The 23,341-nt window shown below is 38.8% G+C and overlaps 1 protein-coding gene and 1 pseudogene across 3 annotated transcripts in view; both read right to left on the bottom strand.

Moving 5' to 3' along the window:
- CTNNA1 (catenin alpha 1) overlaps positions 1 to 23,341 on the bottom strand; it is a 329,686-nt gene that overhangs the window by 79,641 nt on the left and 226,704 nt on the right. The gene's annotated exons all lie outside the window — the stretch shown is intronic.
- Positions 18,345 to 21,841, bottom strand: LOC129633183 (voltage-dependent anion-selective channel protein 3-like; annotated as a pseudogene).

Raw genomic sequence — 23,341 nt, 5'->3', positions numbered from 1 at the left:
TCTCCTTGCAGGTATTTTTAAATTTAACCAAAGTAGGGGAAACTGTAAATGGGGATATCCTACCATATACCAAGTTCTGTTGTTTTCTGCAGCTCTTTTTACAAGAAAAAAAAGGGGACATGCTTTCCCCTTCTGCTAGAGACGGAAAAAACAGAGACTGTCTCACTGTCTCACCCACCAAACACTGAATGTGTGGGACACCAAAACACCTTCAGGTGAGGGTCTGCAACTAGAACCACTGGTAAAATACAGTTCTCAAAAAAGTACGAAAAAAAAAAAAGAACAAATTTTTAGGAGACAGGTGGGGGAAAATGTTTTACCCACTATGTATTAGATTTTCTCTTTTTTTCTGGAGGATAACTGCTTTAGAATGTTGAGTTGATTTCTGCCATACAACTCGAATCAGTCTTAATTATATATATAAACTATATACATGCTCCCTCTTGAGCCTGTATTATATTTTCTGTATTGGTATTACAGGGTTTCTACTAGAGTATCTACAATTTCCCACACATCCACAATAGATTTTATATATACAACTGGCTGGTGAGTTAGCTTGGTTAAAAGGCCAGTCATGGGGTTTGGTCATTGTAGAGATCAGATTTGCTCTTCACAATCTGAACTCAAAACTTTTTGTCTGTGAAATTGAAAACATCTGTCAATGGTTACAACTGGTACTCAAAACTGTGAGGCTATCAGTGAAAAGCATTATCACTGAAAAGCTAAGGAGAAATCAACAGTATACATCCCATGAAGTAAGAAATATCTCTACATACAATATAATATAGAAGCCAACCTTATCCCTTTTAAATGAATAGTACCACACGAGATAAGAAAGAATAAGATGACATCGTAACAAATTAGTCTGGTGAAGGGGGGTGGGGGAGGAACTAGAAAAAATGTCTATAGAAAGGCTTAGGGGGGTTTTTTTTTTCCTAACAGAGGGACACAGTAGGTCAAATGAATCCCACTGTAAAATTCTTTACTGTCACTGTATCACAAAATGTCTGTATTTTACACTACTGCAGCCAGAGAAGTTTGTCAAACTGTTCTTTCTTCCTTCTCTTCTCTCACTTAAGTTTCTCTCTGGTGATGCTTGGCAGCCTACTCATTCAGCCTTTCCTTACTTGAGAGCTTTCAAGCATTTACACTTTTCACCTAAGTCTATGGAAGAGAGTATTTCAATAGACACAAGTCCTCTGTGTTCAGTTGGGGGAAAACGAAAGTAAAAAGACCTATGTCAAGACAAAATAAAACAGCTTCTATTTGTCTCAAAGAGAATGCTATTATTTAGCTCATTTCTTGTCGAATATTTTTTTTTTTTTAAACTTTGGCACCTCTCTCTGATTTCAAGTCTTGTATCACCATTTTTACTTGATTAAAGAAAGATGCTCTTGCTTGAATATGTATACTTACATTCAATATTTGCATTCAAGAACTTGTATATCCATAAGTAAACTACAGATACCCAAATTGTGCAGACATAGGTAAAAATAAAAACAAATATATTTAAAATTATTTACAAGTATAGAAATCCTGCAGATGTGATGTGAATGAGAATCGTGAAAGACAAGTTTACCATAGAATGTTATATAGAAGGAAATGTTCTGAAAACCTACACTAAACCAGCTCTATGATTGGGCTTCTTCCCTTTCCTTCCAAGACAAATGACTTCTATTCCTAAACAACTAAAATAGCCTGGGTGGGGGAAAAATCTTTTTGGAAAATTATATAGAAGCTCAAAGTTAGGCAATTAACTTTGTATTCAACCATGAAATTTTTACAAAGGACTTTGTACTTGGATTATGTCAATTTATATGATACTCTCATTTGAAAAGTCTTTTCCTAGAACCAGAATAAAGCCATCTTTTCTCTTTTTTGGGTACTACTTCTGCATATACACAAACAGCAATAGCTTATTTAATGAACAGTTATAAACGTTAAGTCCAACTGGAAGAAACACTGGAGCATTTATCTCACATCAAGCAAATGAGAGATTGTGATGGATTTGTGTTCGGTCAATTTACCCAATTCAGAACTATACTTTCCAGAATTCCCTTCCCTGCACAGCTCCAGTTTCGCCTGTGTAGAAAGCTACGTACATGTGTATGGGTGTATATAAATTTTAAAAGAATTATCTTTGACTTTATAATTTCTGTATTGTACAATTGCACCTGTTAAAAGTGACTCCTAATTTCTTATAATTTTATTTTAAAAGGTAATATAGAGTCTAAAAAGCAGCTATAATTAAACTACAGTAACCACCAGATTACTGTACAGAGGGCAGACACACTGAAACCATACTCACAGAAAATTAGTCAATCTAATCACACTAGGACCACAGCCTTGTCTAACTCAATGAAACTAAGCTATGCCCGTGGGGCAACCCAAGATGGGCGGGTCATGGTGAAGAGATCTGACAGAATGTGGTCCACTGGAGAAGGGAATGGCAATCCACTTCAGTATTCTTGCCTTGAGAACCCCATGAACAGTATGATAAGACAAAAAGATAGGACACTGAAAGATGAACTCCTCAGGTCGGTAGGTGCCCACTATGCTACTGGAGAAGAGTGGAGAAATAACTCCAGAAAGAATGAAGAGACGTACCAAAAACAAGACAAAGCGAAAACAATATCCAGTTGTGGATGTGACTGGTGACAGAAGCAAGGTCCGATGCTGTAAAGAGCAATATTGCATAAGAACCTGGAATGTCAGGTCCATGAATCAAGGCAAATTGGAAGTGGTCAAACAAGAGATGGCAAGAGTGAATGTCGACATTCTAGGAATCAGCGAACTGAAATGGACTGGAATGGGTGAATTTAACTCAGATGACAATTATATCTACTACTGCGGGCAGGAATCCCTCAGAAGAAATGGGGTAGCCGTCATGGTCAACAAAAGAGTCCGAAATGCAGTACTTGGATGCAATCTCAAAAATGACAGAATGATCTCCATTCGTTTCCAAGGCAAACCATTCAATATCACAGGAATCCAAGTCTATGCCCCAACCAGTAACACTGAAGAAGCTGAAGCTGAACAGTTCTATGAAGACCTCCAAGACCTTTTAGAACTAACACCCAAAAAAGATGTCCTTTTCATTAGAGGGGACTGGAATGCAAAAGTAGGAAGTCAAGAAACACCTGGAGTAACAGGCAAATTTGGCCTTGGAATGTGGAATGAAGCAGGGCAAAGACTAATAGAGTTTTGCCAAGAAAATGCACTGGTCATAACAAACACCCTCTTCCAACAACACAAAAGAAGACTCTACACATGGACATCACCAGATGGTCAACACCGAAATCAGACTGATATTCTTTGCAGCCAAAGATGGAGAAGCTCTATAGAGTCAACAAAAACAAGCTGACTGTGGCTCAGATCATGAACTCCTTATTACCAAATTCAGACTTAAATTGAAGAAAGTAGGGAAACCCACTAGCCCATTCAGGTATGACCTAAATCAAATCCCTTATGATTATACAGTGGAAGTGAGAAATAGATTTAAGGGCCTAGATCTGATAGAGTGCCTGATGAACTATGGACGGAGGTTCGTGACATTGTACAGGAGACAGGGATCAAGACCATCCCCATGGAAAAAAAATGCAAAAAAGCAAAATGGCTGTCTGGGGAGGCCTTACAAATAGCTGTGCAAAGAAGAGAAGCAAACAGCAAAGGAGAAAAGGAAAGATATAAGCATCTGAATGCAGAGTTCCAAAGAATATCAAGGAGAGATAAGAAAGCCTTCCTCAGCAATCAATGCAAAGAAATAGAGGAAAACAACAGAATGGGAAAGACTAGAGAGCTCTTCAAGAAAATTAGATACCAAGGGAACATTTCATGCAAAGATGGTCTCGATAAAGGACAGAAATGGTATGGACCTAACAGAAGCAGAAGATATTAAAAAGAGGTGGCAAGAATACACAGAAGAACTGTACAAAAAAGATCTTCAGGACCCAGATAATCACGTTGGTATAATCACTCATCTAGAGCCAGACATCCTAGAATGTGAAGTCAAGCAGGCCTTAGAGGGCATCACTACAAACAAAGCTAGTGGAGGTGATGGAATTCCAGTTGAGCTATTTCAAATCCTGAAAGATGATGCTGTGAAAGTGCTGCATTCAATATGCCAGCAAATTTGGAAAACTCAGCAGTGGCCACAGGACTGGAAAAGGTCAGTTTTCATTCCAATCCCAAAGAAAGGCAATGCCAAACAATGTTCAAACTACCACACAGTTGCGCTCATCTCACATGCTAGTAAAGTAATGCTCAAAATTCTCCAAGCCAGGCTTCAGCAGTACGTGAACCGTGAACTTCCAGGTGTTCAAGCTCGTTGTAGAAAAGGCAGAGGAACCAGAGATCAAATTGCCAACATCTGCTGGATCATGGAAAAAGCAAGAGAGTTCCAGAAAAACATCTATTTCTGCTTTACTGACTATGCCAAAGCCTTTTGACTGTGTGGATCACAATAAACTGTGGAAAATTCTGAAAGAGATGGGAATACCAGACCACCTGACCTGCCTCTTGAGAAATCTGTATGCAGGTCAGGAAGCAACAGTTAGAACTGGACATGGAACAACAGACTGGTTCCAAATAGGAAAAGGAGTACGTCAAGGCTGTATATTGTCAGCCTGCTTATTTAACTTCTATGCAGAGTACATTATGAAAAACGCTGGGCTGGAAGAAGCACAAACTGGAATCAAGATTGCTGGGAGAAATATCAATAACCTCAGATATGCAGATGACACCACCCTTATGGCAGAAAGTAAAGAGGAACTCAAAAGCCTCTTGATGAAAGTGAAAGAGGAGAGTGAAAAAGTTGGCTTAAAGCTCAACATTCAGAAAATGAAGATGATGGCATCCGGTTCCATCACTTCATGGGAAATAGATGGAGAAATAGTGGAAACAGTGTCAGACTTTATTTTTTTGGGCTCCAAAATCACTGCAGATGGTGACTGCAGCCATGAAATTAAAAGACGCTTACTCCTTGGAAGGAAACTTATGACCAACCTAGGTAGCATATTCAAAAGCAGAGACATTACTTTGCCAACAAAGGTCCGTCTAGTCAAGGCTATGGTTTTTCCTGTGGTCATGTATGGATATGAGAGTTGGACTGTGAAGAAGGCTGAGTGCTGAAGAATTGATGCTTTTAAACTGTGGTGTTGGAGAAGACTCTTGAGAGTCCCTTGACTGCAAGGAGATCCAACCAGTTCATTCTGAAGGAGATCAGCCCTCGGATTTCTTTGGAAGGAATGATGCTAAAGCTGAAAATCCAGTACTTTGGTCACCTCATGCGAATGCTGACTCATTGGAAAAGACTCTGATGCTGGGAGGGATTGGGGGCAGGAGGAGAAGGGGACGCCAGAGGATGAGATGGCTGGATGGCATCACTGACTCGATGGATGTGAGTCTGAGTGAACTCTGGGAGCTGGTTATGGACAGGGAGGCCTGGCGTGCTGTGATTCCTGGGGTCGCAAAGAGTCGGACACGACTGAGCGACTGAACTGAACTGAATCACCAGATTAACTGGATCCTGGGAAGCAAAGTACGAAGGTATAAAAAGGAGGGGGTGGACAGAAAAAAGAATGAAGGCAGTGAAAAGAGGATGTACAGTGGAAAAGAGGCTGGAATCACTGTCATGGAAAATTGCCAAGAAAGAGGTGAAAGTAGCTCCCTGAACTGAGCCTGGAAGCAGGAAATGTTGATGGAGGCAGGGGTCAGGGGTGGCTATTAGCCCACAGCCCCACAGGCAAGGCCCATACTCATGAGAATGCACTGAGGCACTGTTAAAAGTGCTGCAATATCTCACACACACACCCCCACACCAATACTTAAAAGGTTAATGCCAGGTCTGATAGAGGCTTCCAGAATCCTGCCCCAGTACAACAGCATGCTGACTGGGCACCACCCACATTAACCAGTTGTACCTATAATAAGTATCTCTCCGACTTAAAGACAGAAACCATGCATTCCCATCATGGTTCACCTTTACCCACAAGCGCTGCAGCATAACTTACCAAGATGACCAGTTGCCTTGATCAACTGGAAAATCAACTGAAGATGTGAAGTTAGGGACCTAGAAGCCCAGGTGTCAGAGATCAAGCACAATAGTGTCCAGCAATATAAGAAGAGAGGCTCAGTGAGATAGGAGCCCAGTGAAGGCAACAAAGGTTCCCCTCTCCTGATTACCTATGATATACTCAACACAGAATATTTTGTGAAAGTATCCCTGAAACTGCACTCCCCAGGCACCTATCACTGGTTACATTACTGCATGTTTTCCACTGGCACAAGGCAAAGAGTACTTTTTGTTTATTAATAGTCTTTCTTCCTATAGCACAGTGTGGGAGTATTTTTACCATGGCTATAGGCAATGCACAATATCCCCTAAACTCAATCTAAAAACTCCTTCTGTTATGGCTGAAGTTAAAGATCCAATATTAGAAAGCAGAAACTACTATCAGTCACAAAAAGACTTATTAGACAGGGTTCCCCACCACCCAGTAGTGGTTAATAGGCAAAAAAAATCATAGAGGTATTATCTTTCGGGCTCTAAAACCAGAAACCATCATTCAATGTTTTTTCTGGACAAGAGCCAGAGTTAGGATTTAAAGACCACAGGAATTCTCAGATATGCAAAACTGAAAGAGACTATGGTGAAATGATAAAACCTTGAAAATTATTATAGTGAATGTAGACTACTATAAACCATCTGTGATGAGAAAAGGTAATATATTATGAAGTGTAAAGAGATCTGACACTCTGAAATAAACATTTCAAAGAGAACAGTAAATGCCTATTGGCTATACAGATAATACACTAAGATGTGCTGTCATAATAGTAATTATTTGTTAAAGAGAAGTAACCTCAATATTATACAGAACAGTCAATAATCGAGCAGCTAGCCTAGGGCTACTCAATCTGACTTGGTTGAAAAACAATTCAGACATGAAACACGACACAATGACTACATTCCAAGCATGTGAGGTTTAGACTTCATTACAATAAGGGACCGAAACTGATGCCCCAGTAGAGAGAATAAAAGAGAGGCCGCAGATTAAATACCTAAGAAAGTAGCAGGAAAGCAATGACAAACAGGAAACAGCTTTCCTAGGAGTGAAAAAAAATTGCAGAAACTTCTGACCAAAAACAGGGGGCTGTGGAATGCAATTCAGTGGTCATATGAGCAAAGAATATACTTAAGAAACCCAAGCAGAAGTCAGGAGATTATCTTAAAGTCTCTTTTACAATTAAGTGATGGACAGGGAGGCCTGGCGTGCTGCGATTCATGGGGTCACAAAGAGTCGGACATGACTGAGCGACTGAACTGAACTGAACTGAACTCTCAAAACAGACATCTTTAATGGGGGGGGGGGGGGGTGTGTGTGTGTGTGTATACACTTTACTGTATCTACAGAAAACATTTCTGGAAGGAAACAAAATATAAGAAGAAAAAAATGGATGGCTAGAGAACAGGAATGAAAGGGGACTTCATATATACTCACTATACTCTTTTATACCCTTTTAATTTTGCACTATGTAAATATATTACCTATTTTAAGAATTAAAAATCCTTTTATTAGGTAGAAAGCAATACCATAGTCATAAGGATCTCAGCTTAACAATAAAGACCTACATTTTTCAAAACAAACCTATCAGAGTCAGCAAATGAAACACTTCCCCACTTCCCCGTATCATTTCTGAAGCAACTAACTGTTAATCCGATGAGTAAATTCACAGATAACATCCGAAGGCAACTGTTCATATCTCCTAAGTGAAGACTGATGATGTCAGCCAGCCCACATACCTCACTTCTAAGTCAGCCCAGCTTAACTACAAAGATTTTTCCCTTCAGCCATTTTAGAACTCTAAAAAGAAATAAAGATTATAAACATCAAAGGGTAAAGAAACCTTCTAGACTTCACATTACCTGTTCCAGTGTCTTTTTAATACTACATATGCAACACCTAAACATTGTTTCGGTTAATTATTTAACCAGCTCTAGGGAGTGTAAATTCTCTTAAACAGTGAGCTAGTGAGTTTATTAAGACTAGAAAAAGTTTTATTCATAACATCATCTTCTGGTGCTAGAAAGAAGTTTCAATAAACTACAGAGAACAAATCAACGTGACTTGTAGAAAAACGAATGAAAGGGACCTCCTGGTGGTCCAGTGATTTAGACTCTGTGCTTCCAACTCAGACTGGACCCCTGGTCAGGGAGCTAAGTTCCCACATGCCACAAGGCACAGCCAAACAAAAAGCAATAAAGAAAAGAAAAAAAAAAGAGAACAAGAAAAGAAACTATATGGAGAGTCATAGTATTCAAATTTTTAGAAATCTACTTCAAATGCAGTCACCAAATAAATCTAAAATGAGCAGGAAAGAATAATGAGGAGATTTTATACAGAGATGCCTATACAAAACTCAATTCAGAGAATGAACACTGACAGTCAAGAGCCTCGCTTCTCCATGCCAGGAAACTCGGAATTATCTATAAAGTATGCCAGACCCAAGCAAAGTATACGTTTTAACAGTAAGGAGAATATATTATGAATCTGGGAATAAGGCCACCAACTTCAGGCAAGACAGTTAAAACAAATGGAAAGAAATAAAATAACCTCTGCAACACTCAGTAGGGGTGTATTTGCTAAAAATTAATACAATCTTCAGATATTATTACCAGAATGCACATAAGAAAGAAAAGATTCTCCAAATGAATTTGACCACTGCAAAGAGAGAGGAGAGGAGAAGGTAAAGGGAAGAAGGTTAGAATTAAGCTCTTTGACTCAGCAGGAGAAATGCAACTACTCTAAGAAATGACTGGAAAGCAGGACAGGTAAAAATAAAAAACAGAGGCCTTAAAGTATTAACCATTTAAAATTCTAAACTTTATTAGAAGAGTAGTGGTAGTCGTAGCAGTAGTAAGAACAGTAGGGGCTGTTTCACAAGCTCCCAACCAAGCTGTCTGCGTAGGCACAACCATCACCTGAACTCAGTGTTGAAACGACCGAGATTGGGAAGTGACTCTTCCTGTTCAGTGAAGCTGTCAAGAAACAGAACAACATCACTCCACTGACAATCCTTTCAATAAGAAATTTACCTTAATGCCAACAACCTATACATACTAGTAAACACAGAGTTGAAAGATCTCTGGATGGAAAACAAAGCTTCCAATTAGGTAGATTTCACCACCCCAGAGCAGGCCTCTAAATTCCAACAAAGCAAAAAGATTTTTAAACACACAGAGGAGACACCTGATTTCTCTGCAGAAACATAAGTAACATTAGGTGGAGCCGTGGTAAAGAATAAGCCTGCCAATGCAGGAGACTCAAGAGATCTAAGTCCAATCCATGGGTGGAGAAGATCCCTTGGAGTTGGAAATGGCAACCCACTCCAGTGTTCTTGCCTGAAAAATTCCATGGCAGAGGAGCCTAGTAGATACATTTCATGGGGTTTCAAAGAGTCAGACACAAACTGACTGAGCATGTACATAAGCATCCCTGACAACTTCACAACTAATGAGAAATCCACTAGCCTATACAATCTTTGTCATTTTCAGCTTCTATTCAACTCCTCAGCCCCAGATAAAGAAATATCAACATCAAAGCAGCAACAACAGAACTAAGAGCTAGAGCTACTCAAATAGTCCCTTTCTATAATCCATTGAAAATTTACTTGGGGCAGCAAACATATGCTCTGTCTCCCAGGACATCAGCTTAAGAGAGAGATTCCCTACTCAAAATAGGCTTCACAAACACCTGTCCACACTGATCCGAGGGTGACTGTATCTACCAAAACACATCTTTTCTTACTTTCTGCCATTGTGCCTGATATTCTATCATCAAGCTTCTCTCTGAGAGTCTTCTTTAAGGGGGAAAAAAAAGGGAGGAGGTACAAATATCCCCAAACAAAGTGACAACAAAAACTGGGGAAAAGAGATTATATTTGTGTATTTCAACTGACATTTTAAGTAAGAAATTATGACAGCTAAAAGTGAATGTTTACAGTTTTCCCCCTTGCTTCAGAAAAAGCTTAAGAACTTCTGAAAATTCCTTCTCTCATATGAATGTTTTTGGAGCCTCTAACAGTTTGGTCTGGTAGAAAACACTGGGAAATAAAATGTACTAACTACCTAGCAGGTTAACATAAATGGAAAAACACTGAAAAGAAGTCATTATGGTTAATTTGAACCCTTGTTAGTAACTGTAATTTTATATATATTTTATACACAAGTTATTTTAAGCTTGTATAGTTGTTGTTGATTTTTATGATGGAACTGAACATACTTCTGAAGTCCAAGAATCACTGAAAGCTGGAAGAAGGCTGATAACTTCTGCCTAAATTTTACCATACATAAGCCCCTTGGGTTCACCAAAGTTGACAGATTTGCAGTTTAACTCCACAAGCAAACCCTACAGCAGCAACCATGCTGTTTCGGTAGGTGTAGCACAAAGATCAGAAAAAGCCAGTATGACATAAACTGAAGAGCCATACGGTTGATCTACAAATAATAACCCACAAAGGGAAAAAAAATCTATTATAGGCTAACAAAGTAATATTGCTTTACACAAGCCACTTCACTTACAATCTCTGCTACATCTTTTTTGGGCCAAGTGGTCCAAGAACATAGCTATGAGATATATATAATTTAATGAAAACCATTATTTCTATCAAAATTCCTCCTTCAAATCCTTTATAGTCCTGTGATCAAAAAAAGTTTTTACTCTAAAAAGACTATGTAATTAATACAAAAGCTGATTCCTTTTCATAGGTCTTAGAGTTCTAAGCTAATCAAATTCTAGTGATTATATGCAGAATCATCCCATTAAAAAGTCCATAGTATTTAAAATGTGATAGCTTAAGGGCCATCAATATGCATATTGTACAGATCCACCACTTTTTCAGAGACAAAATAAAAATAAAAATAGTCACTCTGAAATGTTCAATCTGATTTCTCAGTTTTTAAAATTATTTTTGATTCAACAATTCTTTACTTGACATATTCATAATTTAGATGAAATAGCCACAGAAAATTACAGGCCATTAGTTTGTTCAACAGAAAGCCAGAAAATTAAAGAGGCCAACTTAAATACACAATGTGGGCTTTTAATGTGGCCAAAGTCATTCTGATGGCAATAACAGACACAGGCCCCACCTCAAAACGGGGACAACAGTCTGCTTCACACAGGATAAACGAGTTGCATCAATCTAAAGAAACTATAATTTAAAAAACTCATCACATCATTAGGATACATACATGTGAAAAAGCATGTGACTATTTTAAACAGCTTTATTAAGATATGTATTTATGTATTAAGATATATGTATTTATTATAATGTATATATTAAGACATAATTGATGTATAACTCACCCAGGTAAAGTATACCACTTGATGTTTTATAAAGTATATTCACAGATATATACAACCATTACCATTAGAACATTTTTACCACCTAAAAAGGAGCCCTGTACACCCTTTAGCTATCACTCTTCCAATCATTAGATGTGAATATTTAAGTATCAACATTAAAGTTTCAATATCCAGGACATGGTGAGCATACTTGGTTTTAAGTATTAATGCCCTAAATTTGTTGTCCTTTTCTTAAAAGTAATTTTTAGTATTCAGTCTAAATTTGTTCCTTAAACCTCCACAATCACAATTTTATCCATTCTTCAGGTAATTTCTGTTTGTGAAAAAGGGTATCAAGGCAATCAACTCTTAAGTACATTCCCTCGACAAACAAAAATACATAAAAACAAAGCCTACAAACACATTTTAAATGTGTCTATCCAATACTATCTACATAATAAGTAATCATCCTTATTCTATGGCACGTGCCTTTCTTGGGTTTAGAAAAGTAGAAACGGGCTCCAAGTCCAACTGTGCCAAAATTAACAGGGCCTTAAAGAATGTTAGACACTCTTTTCCTCCACCCACATTAAATATACACCCCCAAAACTTGATTTACCGGATTTTCGGCTGCCAACGAAAGTAGACTAGCTCAGTGGCTGACATTTCCTTTTGGCAGTCATTAGTCCTTAATGTGTCGCTGTCTAGAGGCTAAATGCAATGGTTTCGTTCCTTTCTGCTTTAGTAGATCATTTTTTGGGGCCTGAGGGAATATATCAAAGGCTAAAACCACCTTACAAGAATGCTGTCAATCAAAGATGTTATAATATAAAAGTAATATGATTAAAACTCCTCTCTCCATAAGCCCCTTATCACTAGAATCTGAATAGTAACTTTCTACATTGGTGCAAATTAAAGGGGAAAAAGCAAACATTTCCCAACACCTCTAACTGTCAGCGAGCCACCCACTAACAGGAGAAAAGAGGACTGCTTCTAGCAAATCTTCCTTGTGAAATGGTACCTTAAGGGTTCTTCGTTCCCATCAAGCCAGGTCTGCCATCCCCTGTACAATAATTAATTGCTGATTCTATATCTATTATTGTTGTTTCTCCCTTCACCCACTCTTCAATGCCAACCTTGTCTTTCTGTCTTTGAATACTCTATTTGGTATAGTCTTAGACTTGCTCCAGTGTTTTATAATAAAATAATTTCATTTGTGCTTTTATAAAAAACTTTATTGCACCAGCATTATCTCTTCTAAGCCAGATCGCCTCATTCTGGTTTTTGCCCACAAAAAGAGTGCTAAAAAAAAAAAAAAAAGAGAGAGAGAGGGGGGGAACGCAACAGTACAAAGAATGTTTATATTCAAGCACCGTGTTCCCTAGCTAGAGGCCATGTATTTTCATAATCAACAGTGAAAGCAAGGAATCTGAAACCATTATGGCCAACAAAATACTGTTAAAGCCACCTAAAATTGTGCTGAGGCAACTTCTTAATCAGTAGGAAGTCTATAGGAGATAAGTCATGTGACGGGGGGGTGGGGGGGCAGGCCTGGCTAATTACTGTCATTTATTATATTCTGTTCAAAGTTTAGTGAACAACAAAGGCAACATCACTACTAAATTATACAACAGTCAAGAATAGATAAGAAACAAAAATTTCTTACTACACATGATAAGAGCTTTAAAACTATGATTCAGGGGAGGGCAATGGCTGTGATAATGCTTTAGGCAGTAGACTACGGAACGCCTAGATGCGTTCAACCATTTCTGACCTTCTAAAAAAAGTGCTTGCTAACAATTTAGCCTAGAACACTGCATCATTCAATGACTACACTAGTTACACTCCTTTTAGAGAATCAAGGAACTCAAATCAAATACAGTGACAAAGGGTTTACTTCAAGGACAAATGCACAAGAAACCAAGCACAGCTGGGCAACAGGCCTCAGAAGAGATACAGGAAGCCTAGGATCCTCCTCCTAACTGGCTGCACCACTCTCCAGTCTCAAATGCCTGACCCAATGTTACCCTCCATGGGGCCTAACTAATTCACAGCTGCTACCCACCCACAAATTCATTTTGCCATGACCCCTCAAGACCTTGACTCTACTTAATGGCATAAGTTCTTACTTCAGTTTTCATTTACTAACTGCATTGTTTTCTCATTAATTTTTCCATACAAATTCCCAAAAGAATTAATTAACCTAAGAACTGGGGACTGAGAAGGGGGCTGGATAGAATAAAGCTAGCTCTTTTAGACTCTGCAAGACCGACAAATGCTTTCAGAAAGGCTGTGCTGCTGTTGCTGCTAAGTCACTTCAATCGTGTCCGACTCTGTGCGACCCCATAGACGGCAGCCCACCAGGCTCCCCGGTCCCTGGGATTCTCCAGGCAAGAACACTGGAGTGGGTTTCCATTTCCTTCTCAAATGCACACATGAAAGTGGAAAGTGAAAGTGAAGTCGCTCAGTCATGTCCGACTCCTAGTGACCCCATGGACTGCAACCCACCAGGCCCCTCCATCCATGGGATTTTCCAGGCAAGAGTACTGGAGTGGGGTGCCATTGCCTTCTCCGCAGAAAGACTGTAAGACATGGCAAAGACTGTGCCCTGAAATATCTAATATACTGGCATCTACTCAAATAACCATAATAATAAGATATGCCTTTTAACTTTTATTATGGGATTTTTTCAAACATCCAAAAAGATTAAGACTAGTAAAAAGAACTTCCTTATGCAGTATTACCAGCCATCAACTTTCTGCTTTCTTGTTTCATTTTTAATAGTTTTGTTAGTTTTGGGGTAGGGTATTTTAAAACAAATCTACAACATCATGTTATTTCATAAGGCATTCATCATAAACCTATGTTCATCTCTGGATGGTCAAATCTTGAGGGTTAAAAGAACTGTCATTTGTCCAAAACCCCAAATTGCAAATATACAGTTACTGGCCTTTATCATCAAAACCCTAAAACGAATAAAACTTTTTTATTTTTTTGGCTATACCTCATGGGTGGGCAGAGAAGGCAATGGCAACCCACTCCAGTACTCTTGCCTGGAAAATCCCATGAACGGAGGAGCCTGGTAGGCTACAATGGGGTCGCAAAGAGTTGGACATGACTGAGCGACTTCACTTCACTTTCACTTTTCACTTTCATGCATTGGAGAAGGAAATGGCAACCCACTCCAGTGTTCTTGCCCGGAGCATCCCAGGGACAGGGGAGTCTGGTGGGCTGCCGTCTATGGGGTTGGCACAGAGTCGGACACGACTGAAGTGATTTAGCAGCAGCAGCGGCATGGGTGGGATCTTAGTTCCCTGACCAGGGATTGTGGTAGGGCAGAGTCCTAACCACTGGACCACCAGAGAATTCCCAAACTACTGTAATTCTTGATTCAGAGTGGTTTTAAGAAAATAATTAACTTTGCACTGGCAGGGAAAACCAAGTCAAAAAAAAAAAGTTTGATTTGTGCTCTGGAGTTTGCCAAAATGAAAGATCTACAGATAGCAAATAAGAGCTAGTCAATGGAATCCGTTTTAACAAACACTATGATTAGAATTCCACTTTTAAATGGAAGTTTTTGGTAAATGCTACAAAGTTCAATACTGCTTTGAAACACAAAAATTCAACAAATGTCTTACTAATGATTTGAAGTCCACTTCCTAAATTAAGAAATTTTGGTAGCCTAAGATAAACCATGTTTGAAAAGGTTTAAGGGGACAAGAGATTCCTTTATCACCAAAAAAGTGACTCAGTAAGAGTATATATAAATGACCAACTTTAAAAAAACTATTTTCCAGTATTTTCACCAATACAGAATCTTAAAGGCAACATAAACACATACATCTATTTCCCAGAAACAAGTGCATTTATTGTTAGGAGCTTTAAAGATTATAGTTGGGTACACTGATCAAACATCTAGCATTTTTCTTATAAAATATTTCAGGTTATGCAATGTTCATACAGAAACAAGGGCAAGTCAAAACATAGATCTTTTTATTCCTAGAGGATGAGTTTATGTGAGTTTACAAAACCAATAATTCTCCTTCAAAACAGGGAGAAGTAATTCAGGATAAGTAAGTTCTGGAGTTAAATTTAAAGAACAATTAGCAAGGAAGCCTTGAAGTAAGATGCCACACTGCATCTATAGGTACAAACTGCAAATTACAAAACCCGAAGTTAGAATATCTGCAACTGGAGTAAAACAAGGAGGTCAATCACTTCACTCCACCTAAAAATAATACTTGTAAGACAATTTACTGACTAGTTATTATTTTAGCATAAAGCAACTCAAGTGAAATATCTTCTTTATGGTACATTTCCAAATTACACCATTATGAAAAGGTCTTATGCTGTTTTCAGAGAATGACCAAACAAAATCCGTTCCTAGCAGTCTCTGGTTCTAAATACTGAATATTCCACTTTAAAATAAGTAAATTATCAGCTGTCAAGTACTTATTTAGCAGTCATCTGATGTGAACACAGATTCAACATAAAAAATAAAAGGGACATCCACTCAGAGAAGAAAAACATCACATTCCACTGATTTTTGTGATGAAGAAATACAAAAACCAAAGTAACTTTCAAGAGAGCAGGCATGAAATCACATAAAGAAATTTCCTGGCAGCCAGGGCTACATCTCTCTCTGGCAAGGACAGTCTGGAAACTCAATGAGTTCTTTTTAACTAACTACCTTAGGTCCTCTAAAACACCCAATTTAAATGAAAAAAAAAAAAAAAATTTTTAAGATCATTGGACAGAAAATATTAGGGTAGAAAGTTATGATTGATAAGCTTTTAATTTAACATTTTGTCCTATATGGGTAATTCTAGACAGGCTTATTTTATTAAAAAAAATAAAATGCCTAATTTGCTACATTTAAACAATGACACTATTTTTAATGAATCGATTTATTCTCAACATGACAACTTTGCCAAAAGTAAAAAGAATAGATGAGGAAGGAGGAACTGTATTATTAATTTTCCAAAACAATACCAATTTGCACACGTACACAGCATTTTCTAGTTCTATGCTCACGTCAAACATGGCATCCCTTTTCCTTTCCACACTCAAATGAGGTGGGGTGGGAATAAGATCCTCTGTCAGCTAAGATTAGATGCTTGAACTATAAGATGATGCACACTGAGGGTGGAGACTGCTGTTTTGGCTCTCTGCTATAGACAGAGCAAGAAACCAAGATATCACGCAGAGCCAAGAAGACAGGACAGCAGCTTCAGTCACTGACTACCCAGATCCCTGTTCACCTTGTTCCAGGCTACAGTTCATTTAATGCTCTTTTCTCTCAAGGAGTTTTGATATTTTGCATTGCCACCATCAGTTTTCCCATCTTCTTCATTTTGCTTGGTCTTGAGTGGTTCTCTGTGCCTTCTAACAAAGTCAGGCAGAAGGGCAGCTATTAATGGCTGTCTCACAGCTGAGAAAACAGCTATGGGGGAGGCTATTGGATCAAGCTTTAATGATACCTATTCGATGTAAGCATTATTACCTACCATCCTTGGCATTACATATGAAAGGGACCACCAAAAATAGCTCTGGACTAAAAATCAGAAGCCTCAATTCTAATCTTAACTATTCTTACCTGGGTATGATCAGGGACAAGTTACTTCCAGGTTTTAGACTGTTTTGAAAATAGGTTATTGGGTTTAGTTCTGATTAAGATGAGATAAACACATTCTACCCTGTCTATCCCAATGAATGCAACTAAAAACCCTGGAGAGAATACAGAGTAGCAATCTTGAGAACTGAAATGAAAAAGGGCCAAAGTCACAATTATAGTTGGCAGACAGGGCTGTATCTGTCTCAGTAACTATCAGAACAAGCAGACTCTAAATAAACAAATAAATAAACAATCAAGGTACAGAAGTACTAAACCAACTGAATCAGTCAATGTCATCAACCTGAATCTAATTAGCATATATATTAAAAGAACACTCCAACCAACAATAGCAAAAAAAAAAAAAAAAACCCCCCACAGTCAGGTACAGATAGAACATCACAAAGGTAGCACTACTGGGTCATAAAACAAATCTCAATAAATAATTAAAAAAACTAAAGTCATGCAAAATATGTTCTCTGACCATACTGAATTTGAATTAAGCTAGGAATCAGTAAAGGCTTCCTAAGCGGCACAGAGGTAAAGAATCCGCCTGTCAACGTGGGAGATAAGGATTCGATCCCTGGGTCAGGAAGATTCCCTAGAGTAGGAAATGGCAACCCACCCAACAGAGAAGAGTGGGCTACAGTCCACGGGGTCACAAAAAGTCAGACACAACTGTGCACACACATACACAAGAAATCAGTAACAGAAATTTAACAAGAAAGTACTTGGCAACTAAACATACTGTACTTCCAAATAATCCACTGGTCAAAGAGGAAAACTCAAGGAAAATTTTTAAACATTTTAAACTAAACAAAAATGAAATATGAAGACAAAGCAGGGCTTATATGGAAATCTGCCCTAAATCTTAACACTAAAAAAGAGAAAAGGTCTCAAGTCAATAACCTAATTTCCTACCTCAAGGAACTAGAAAAATAACAAAATAAACCTAAAGGAAACAGAAGAAAAAATGAAATTGGTGAAATTGAAAACAATGGAGGAAAAACACACATACAATGAAACCATAAAAAGCTGGTTCTTTCAAAAGATAAATAGAATTGATAAACCTACAGCAAGACTGGCAAAAAAAAATGGAGAGACTAGACACAAATTACCTACACTAGAAATGAATTACAGAATATGGCTATAGACTCCCCACAAACACTGAAGGGATAATAAGAGACTGCTACAAACAATTTTCTCATATAAAACTTGATTAAATGGATAAAATTCCTTAAAAGCCACTAACTTTAAGAATTTATCTAAGAAGAAATATATAACCTAAATAATATCATAAGATTATATAATAATTGGATTATATAATAATTATATACTTATATAATAATTGGATTATATAATAATCCAATAAGAAAAACTGAGTTTGTATTTTAAAACCTTCAAAAAATTAGTTGGCTGGACTAGATTTAAAGCTTGGCAAACTTCTGTAAAGGGCCAGATAGCAAATATTGTGGGCTTTTAAGGCCATTCCATCTCTGTCACAACAACTTAACTATGTCACTGCAGTGGAAAAGCAGCCATGGACTACAAGTAAACAAATGAGCATGGCTATGTTCCAATAAAGTTTACAAAAATAGATGGCAGGCAAGACTTTACCTAATAAGTTTGTCAACCCTACACTATGATAACTAATGTTACTTTCAAATTCTAAAATTTATAATTCTATACTGGGGAGGCCTTACAAATAGCTGTGAAAAGAAGAGAAGCGAAAAGCAAAGGAGAAAAGGAAAGATATAAGCATCTGAATGCAGAGTTCCAAAGAATAGCAAGAAAAGATAAGAAAGCCTTCTTCAGCGATCAATGCAAAGAAATAGAGGAAATCAACAGAATAGGAAAAACTAGGGATCTCTTCAAGAAAATCAGAGATACCAAAGGAACATTTCAAGCAAAGATGGGCTCGATAAAGGACAGAAATGGTATGGACCTAAACAGAAGCAGAAGATATTAACAAGAGGTGACAAGAATACACAGAAGAACTGTACAAAAAAGATCTTCACGACCCAGATAATCACGATGGTGTGATCACTGACCTAGAGCCAGACATCCTGGAATGTGAAGTCAAGTGGGCCTTAGAAAGCATCACTGCGAACAAAGCTAGTGGAGGTGATGGAATTCCAGTTGAGCTATTCCAAATCCTGAAAGATAATGCTGTGAAAGTGCTGCACTCAATATGCCAGCAAATTTGGAAAACTCAGCAGTGGCCACAGGACTGGAAAAGGTCAGTTTTCATTCCAATCCCAAAGAAAGGCAATACCAAAGAATGCTCAAACTACCGCACAGTTGCACTCATCTCACACGCTAGTAAAGTAACGCTCAAAATTCTCCAAGCCAGACTTCAGCAATACATGAACTGTGAACTTCCAGGTGTTCAAGCTGGTTTTAGAAAAGGCAGAGGAACCAGAGATCAAATTGCCAACATCCTCTGGATCATGGGAAAAGCAAGAGAGTTCCAGAAAAACATCTATTTCTGCTTTATTGACTATGCCAAAGCCTTTGACTGTGTGGATCACAATAAACTGTGGAAAATTCTGAGAGAGATGGGAATACCAGACCACCTGATCTGCCTCTTGAGAAATCTGTATGCAGATCAGGAAGCAACAGTTAGAACTGGACATGGAACAACAGACTGGTTCCAAATAGGAAAAGGAGTACTTCAAGGCTGTATATTGTCAGCCTGCTTATTTAACTTCTGTGCAGAGCACATCATGAGAAACGCTGGGCTGGAAGAAGCACAAGCTGGAATCAAGATTGCCGGGAGAAATATCAATAACCTCAGATATGCAGATGACACCACCCTTATGGCAGAAAGTGAAGAGGAACTCAAAAGCCTCTTGATGAAAGTGAAAGTGGAGAGTGAAAAAGTTGGCTTAAAGCTCAACATTCAGAAAATGAAGATCATGGCATCCGGTCCCATCACTTCATGGCAAATAGATGGGGAAACAGTGGAAACAGTGTCAGACTTTATTTTTGGGGGCTCCAAAATCACTGCAGATGGTGACTGCAGCCATGAAATTAAAAGACGCTTACTCCTTGGAAGGAAACTTATGACCAACCTAGGTAGCATATTCAAAAGCAGAGACATTACTTTGTCAACAAAGGTCTGTCTAGTCAAGGCTATGGTTTTTCCTGTGGTCATGTACGGATGTGAGAGTTGGACTGTGAAGAAGGCTGAGCGCCGAAAAATTGATGCTTTTGAACTGTGGTGTTGGAGAAGACTCTTGAGAGTCCCTTGGACTGCAAGGAGATCCAACCAGTCTATTCTGAAGGAGATCAGCCCTGGGATTTCTTCGGAAGGAATGATGCTAAAGCTGAAACTCCAGGACTTTGGCCACCTCACGTGAAGAGCTGACTTATTGGAAAAGACTCTGATGCTGGGAGGGATTGGGGGCAGGAGGAGAAGGGGACGCCAGAGGATGAGATGGCTGGATGGCATCATTGACTCGATGGACGTGAGTCTCAGTGAACTCCGGGAGCTGGTTATGGACAGGGAAGCCTGGCGTACTGCAATTCATGGGGTCGCAAAGAGTCGGACACGACTGAGCGACTGATCTGATCTGATCTGATCCTTTCAAGGTCAAATATCACTGATAAATAATTGAAGAAAAAAGATAATGCAAACCCTATCACAGAGATAACTGACTTTTTCCCCCCCAAAATGTGATGGGTTTATTTTACTCTGATGCAAAACCAAAGATTTCTACTACCGTACAGAGATCAATATATTACCAGATCATGAAAAAGTGGTGTGGGACATGCAGGACATGATGGACAACTAGAGGGTATGGTCAATTCCTTTTTAACATGACACTACACCATCACTGCAGAACACACTGAAAAGAACACTGAGGAACTGAACTGAAATGTGGACGAACGTGACAACCTCCAGGCATGCCTTCAAGCACCTCCCTTAAGGTGGACTCGGTACCTAAGCTTCAGTGTGGGCAGGATTACAGGAGTATTACAATTCTTTGGAAGAATAAAAAGTTCACACTTTGGAAATTTAAGGTCAAAACATAGTGGGTTCATTTCTCTTCACCTCCAGGAACAAAGCTGATGCTTTTTTCAAAACCACATTAAGCTTCTAGTTCAAATCCCAGTCTGACCTTGTGCCGTCCGGCATTGAAGTTCTTTCCATTGATTAGAGCTGACAGGGTCAGTTTCACTCCTGGTCAAAGGGTCTGAGTGTAACCCAGTCCCATCAGGCTGGCATTGTTTACTTTAGCAGAGAGAGTTCTACAGTCCAGCTTGTACTTAGCAGCAATGCCAAGGCAGGTGGTGTTACTGCTGGTAGTCTACGCGAGGTTTATCGACATTTCAATCTTCTCATTCACCTTCTGGTAGATCGACCCTCCAAACTCAGTACCATCATTCACATGAGTGTGCAGCTGGAAGTCTGCAGCCTTGTAACCCAGGGCACAATTATTCTGTGACAGTTTGGATATGGCTGAGTCAAAACTCATCTGATAGCCAGCAAACCAACCTTCAAAGGCCAACACGGTCCAGCCACAGATGGCTGGTCCAGAAAAATCTATATCAACATTACTGCCAAAACTGAAACAATCCCATTAATACGAGGCCTTCAATTTCCCACTCTTCTTTCCTGTGTTCGGTACAAATATGGGATCAAAAGTCAGTTTCAACCCTTCAGCCAACTTATTCTCCCAAGTGATATCTATTTCTGTCCATTCCACTTCTGGGTGAAGGTCAGTCCAGTTACAGATCCTGTATTTGGTCTCTAGGTTGCCTGATGCTTTCCTTTTATTAGCATAAGCATGACCAGAAGTAGAAAATTTCACTCCACTACATGACTTGGTTCTCAGATCTATTTTGATCATGCCAAATCCATATCCGTTGTTGAAGACATCTTTGGCAGCCTTTCCTAGGTCATAGTAAGTTGGTGTGTTACACGTATCTCTGACCAGAGTGCCTGTTCCCTCCGCCAGGGCACCGTTAAAGGTCTTCTTCAGACCAACACTGTTCCTAACTGACTGTTTTGATCAAGACTTGCTACAAGTATATACTGTAGTAAACAAAGTACCCTCCTCCCTCCAACAACTCACTCTCTCAGTCAAACTAGTCCTAAATGAATCATTACCTCAAAAAAAAAAAGAATCACATTATTAAGGTAAAGGCTAAAACTCAATGCATCTGCAGCCTGACAATGGACAGGCTTCTGGGCCTGCTCCATCATCCTAATTTCAAGAGATTGCTCCACTACTGCTCCATCAAGCCAGTGCCATTTTATCTAATATATAAACATGCATCTTTCTGTGTACAAAAGGTTACAATCTTGCCTGTTAAATACTGCAAATCATAATGCCAGAGTGGCATAGCTAGAAGTACCTCAAACCTCTTAGAAAGCAACATAAAATACAACTAGAGACATCTTCCTCAGACTTAAGGTCTTTTAAACCTCTCATCTCACACCACAAGAAAATCATACAATTTTTGACAAATATGCTTTCCAAATTACATAAATGTCAAGAAGAAGAAGTCCTACACATGCTTGAATTTTGCATTCAATGCAACATCTATTTATACCTAAATTCTTCAAATATGCTAGGCAGATCACAGAAAAGCTTACACTGCTGCTGCTGCTGCTAAGTCGCTTCAGTCGTGTCCGATTCTGTGCAACCCCATAGACGGCAGCCCAGCAGGCTCCCCCGTCCCTGGGATTCTCCAGGCAAGAACACTGGGGTGGGTTGCCATTTCCTTCTCCAATGCATGAAAGTGAAAAGTGAAAGTGAAGTCGCTCAGTTGTGTCTGACTGCAGCCTACCAGGCTCCTCCGTCCATGGGATTTTCCAGGCAAGAGCATTGAAGTGGGGTGCCATTGCCTTCTCTGAAGCTTATACTAACAAATCAATAAAATCATACAGCTACAGAACTATGGACTAGCAATACAGGGAAGAGTCTACTGCAGGAAACCCAAGGGTTCACACAAAGATGGAAATTGTAGCATATTATATAACAAAACTCAGGCCCTATAGCTGCATATCATAGAACCAACTGAAACATCCATGACATCAAGCAACACCAGAGAGTCTAGCTTTGCAGGATACTCTAAAAGAGCTTTCTTTTCTTGTTTAGCTCACTTCAAGCAGCTATACAAGACCTGGGTTTACCTTATTTACTGTGAAGTATTTCAGTAATAAGTTTCATTTATAGAGCTATACAGTGAAAAATTCCATGATTATTAAAGATGATGGTATAAAATCATATTTTCTGACTTACAAAGATGCATTATAATAAAAGTAGTAAGTGTTCAGATTTTCAGATCACAGGGATATGAGTTCAAACCGCAGCTATATGATTACACATTTCTGAGCAAGTAACAATTCAATAAGGGTTACTATGGTAGTCAA

This window comes from Bubalus kerabau, chromosome 1 (genome assembly GCF_029407905.1).
Source record: "Bubalus kerabau isolate K-KA32 ecotype Philippines breed swamp buffalo chromosome 1, PCC_UOA_SB_1v2, whole genome shotgun sequence".
Classification (NCBI taxonomy): domain Eukaryota; kingdom Metazoa; phylum Chordata; class Mammalia; order Artiodactyla; family Bovidae; genus Bubalus; species Bubalus kerabau.
This window is presented reverse-complemented; position numbering and strand designations above follow the sequence as displayed.